Below are 4,442 nucleotides of genomic sequence, written 5' to 3'. Positions count from 1 at the left end.
TAGAACGCTTTTGACACCTTGTAGAGTCCATGCACCAACGAATTGTGGCTGATATGAGGGCAAAAGGGGGGAGGACAATTCAATATTAGGAAGGTGTTCCTAGTGTTTTGTATACTCAGTGTACGAATACATTCTGACGTTGCGTTTATCTTTGTCACTGAAACAATGATTAACGTCTAGATAGGAATTTGATGAAAAGATGAGGAATTAAACAAGGTCATAAATGACTGTGGAATCAATGCTATGTATTAGTCCCAGAGGTAAGCTCTAATATTAACAGAGTCTATTATAGAGGTTATTTCTGCTCTCCATTATGATAAGAGCCTATAATTTACTCAGTTGAGACACGCACACGCATCAAATGTAGAGGTTACTGGACATGGTGAATGCGAATCATTTGCATTCTTGTGTAACATACTGCAGTGAAAATTTAACACACAAAATTAATAGAAAACCAGTTGTCTGGGTCACAGTCTATCCCTCTGATGATGAACTGTATTATGGGGACTCTCCCCCCCAAACAAAAAATATGAGTGGTTGTGGGTCCCGATTACCCATGTGCTCACAACTATTGCACGCTCAGATATTCAGGGAACTTAGATGTAGAAATGCGTAATAACTGTTACTCATCATGGTGATCTTTTAACATGACTTATGTTCCACAAAGTTTCTCCAACTGATTATTTGATCGGGTGACATATGACCCGCACACTTACATAAATACATACATAAGTTATAAAATTCAATATGAGTGGGAAGGCTAATATTCTTAGAGAACCTTAACTCCCACAGCCAACCATAAAAAGAGCACATTTACATCAGTGACTTTTGTTCATATTGACATTTCAAACGTTTGACATTTCAGATGTACTGTATTAGCGAACATAAACTGGATTGACTCAGAAATACACTTAGTTTTTCTTCATAAACCGAATTACAATAAGTTCAAATGTGGCAACACTTTGAGAGTTCATGTTTATGCATGGCTAGGTCTCAGCAAAGCTAAGATCTTTTTTTTCTCACAGTAAGAGAAGCTTGTTCTTTTGAAATGCCTGTACAATAGATTCTTAGCCGTCTTGTTCCGGAACGATTGAGGGAAAGCAGTGAACGTAAAATGAATGTTGAGCTAAACTAATTAATGTCTTGAAGTACACCTGATTCAGTACAATTTCTTCATTGCTGTTCCCTCACTTTAGGGGGCAGATGATGTAGTCACCTTTTTATCCTGAAATACACCAGCTTATTTCACATTGGCAGTCACATTGGCAGTCACATTTTTACATTGTAAAAAGGGATTGAGTGTTTCTGAACACTTTAACGGTTCTCGTCTGGTGAAGGAGAAGCGGATCAAAATGCAGCGTGGGATCTTTGAGACATGTTTAATGAAGATGAAAAAACATGAACAATCACAGAAACAACAAACGGAATGTGAAAACCTATACAGCCTATCTAGTGACAACAAACAGAGACAGGAACAATCACCCACGAAATACTCAAAGAATATGGCTGCCTAAATATGGTTCCCAATCAGAGACAACGATAATCACCTGACTGATTGAGAACCGCCTCAGGCAGCCATAGACTATGCTATACACCCCCAAGACAAAAACACAGCACAAAAAACCCATGTCACACCCTGGCCTAACCAAATAAATGCAGACAAACACAATATACATCGACCAGGGCGTGACAGAACCCCCCCCCCCTAAGGTGCGGACTCCCGGACGCACATCAAAACAATAGGGAAGGGTCCGGGTGGGCGTCTGTCCATGGTGGCGGCTCCGGCGTGGGACGTGGACCCCACTCTATCAATGTCTTAGTTCCTCCTCCTCGCGTCCGAAGATAGTCCACCCTCGCCGCCGACCATGGCCTAGTAGTCCTCACCCAGAACCCCACTGGACCGAGGGGCAGCTCGGGACTGAGGGGCAGCTCGGGACTGAGGGGAAGCCCGGCGCCGAGAGGAAGCCCAGCGCCGAGAGGAAGCTCAGGCAGGTAGTTGGATCCGGCAGATCCTGGCTGGCTGGCGGTTCTGGCAGATCCTGGCTGGCTGGCGGTTCTGGCAGATCCTGGCAGATCTGGAAGAGTCTGGCTGACTGGCAGATCTGGAAGAGTCTGGCTGACTGGCAGATCCTGGCAGACTGACGGATCTGGCTGCTCCATGCTGACTGGCGGCTCCTTGCAGACTGGCAGCTCCTTGCAGACTGGCAGCTCTGGCTGCTCCATGCAGACTGGCTGCTCCATGCAGACTGGCTGCTCCATGCAGACTGGCTGCTCCATGCAGACTGGCAGCACTGGCTGCGCTGAACAGGCAGGAGACTCCAGCAGCGCTGTAGAGGAGGAAGGCTCTGGCAGCGCTGAACAGGCGGGAGACTCCGGCAGCGCAGGAGAGGAGGAAGGCTCTGGTTGCGCTAAACAGGCGGGAGACTCCAGCAGCGCAGGAGAGGAGGAAGGCTCTGGCTGCGCTGAACAGGCGGGAGACTCCGGCAGCGCAGGAGAGGAGGAAGGCTCCGGCAGCACTGGAGAGGCCAGGCGCACTGTAGGTCTGATGCGTGGTGCTGGCACTGGTGGTACTGGGCCGAGGACACGCACAGGAAGCCTGGTGCGGGGAGCTACCACCAGAGGGCTGGTGTGTGAAGGTGGCACAGGATGTGCTAGACCGTGAAGGCTTACTGGAGATCTTGAGAGCAGTGCTAGCACAGGACGTGTAAGGCTAGGAAGGTGCACAGGAGGCCTGGTGCGTGAGGCTGGCACCATCTTAACCAGCCAACTAACACGCACCTCAGGACGAGTATGGAGCGCTGACCCAGGTGCCATCAAATCCCTGACACGCTCCGTCGGGCAAATTCCATGCTCCAACACCGGCTCTGGTCTCCTCCTTGGCTCCTCACAAATAAACAGGGAGAGTTGGCTCAGGTCTGACTCCTGACTCTGCCACACTCTCCCTGAGCTCCCACCCCCAAGAAATTTTTGGGGCTGACTCTCGGGCTTCCTTCCGCGCCGCCGTGCTTGCTTCGCCAACCTCATTCTCTCGTAACCCTCTGCACACTGCTCCATCGAATCCCAGGCGGGCTCCGGCACTCTCCCTGGGTCAACCGCCCACCTGTCTGTCTATCTCCTCCCAAGTTGTGTAGTCCAGATATTGTTGCTCCTACAGCCGCTGTTGCTTCTCCTCATACCAGCGCCTCTCAGCTCTCTCCGCCTCCAGTTCTTCTTTGGGGCGGCGATATTCTCCAGGCTGAGCCCAGGGTCCTTCTCCGTTTAGGATTTCCTACCAAGTCCAGAAATCCTTATTATGTTTCTCCTGCTGTTGCTGTTGCCACGCCGCTTGGTCCCGTTGTGGTGGGTGATTCTGTAACGGTTCTCGTCTGGTGAAGGAGAAGCGGACCAAAATGCAGCGTGGTATCTTTGAGACATGTTTAATGAAGATGAAAAAACACGAACAATAACAAAAACAACAAACAGAATGTGAAAACCTATACAGCCTATCTGGTGACAACAAACACAGAGACAGGAACAATCACCCATGAAATACTCAAAGAATATGGCTGCCTAAATATGGTTCCCAATTAGAGACAACGATAATTACCTGACTCTGAGAACCGCCTCAGGCAGCCATAGACTATGCTATACACCCCCAAGACAAAACACACCACAAAAAACCCATGTCACACCCTGGCCTGACCAAATAAATGCAGACAAACACAATATACGTCAACCAGGGCGTGACACACTTCTACATTAATGTGGCTGCTACCATGGTTACGGATAATCACGAATGAATCGTGAATAAAAGGCATAAATATCCTATACCTACAAAAATGCTAATCTCCCATGGTAATGGGGAGAAGTTAGCTTGTCTTGGGGGAATGATCTTTATGCATCTGTAGCTTTCTCACTCATCAATATTCACAATGTATGTATGATTATCCATAATCATGGTAGCAGCCACATTAAGGTAGAAGTGTTCAGAAATATATTCTGTCCTTATTTACAATCAAAGTGATTCCAAAATGACACAATGCATTATTTACCAATCATTTCTATTGGGCACAACATAATCTGAAACACAACCAAAACAACTTCCAAATGCATCCAAGACGTTTATAGAGTAACAAGCTTGATGTTGTCATTTGTGTTCTAGGAATATCGGACCAAATACTAAACTTTTGATTAAATTTAATACACCAGTTTCGCTAAGTGAAATTGTCCAAATACTTATGTCACCTTCAAATGGGGTAGCGCTTTCATTTCCAAACAGTAAAACAGATATGTATTAAAGTACCCTCAAATAAAAGGTGACATTCTATACTGTCTCCTAATATAAAACATTTGATCTCAAATCCAAAACGATGTTGTATAGAGCCAAATTAAAAGTGTTAGCTTCACTGTCCAAATAAAGTGTTCAGAGTAGCCAGCCGATAATTGCATTCGTCTCACTATGA

Source organism: Oncorhynchus masou, chromosome 16, assembly GCF_036934945.1.
Source record: "Oncorhynchus masou masou isolate Uvic2021 chromosome 16, UVic_Omas_1.1, whole genome shotgun sequence".
NCBI lineage: Eukaryota > Metazoa > Chordata > Actinopteri > Salmoniformes > Salmonidae > Oncorhynchus > Oncorhynchus masou.
This window is presented reverse-complemented; position numbering follows the sequence as displayed.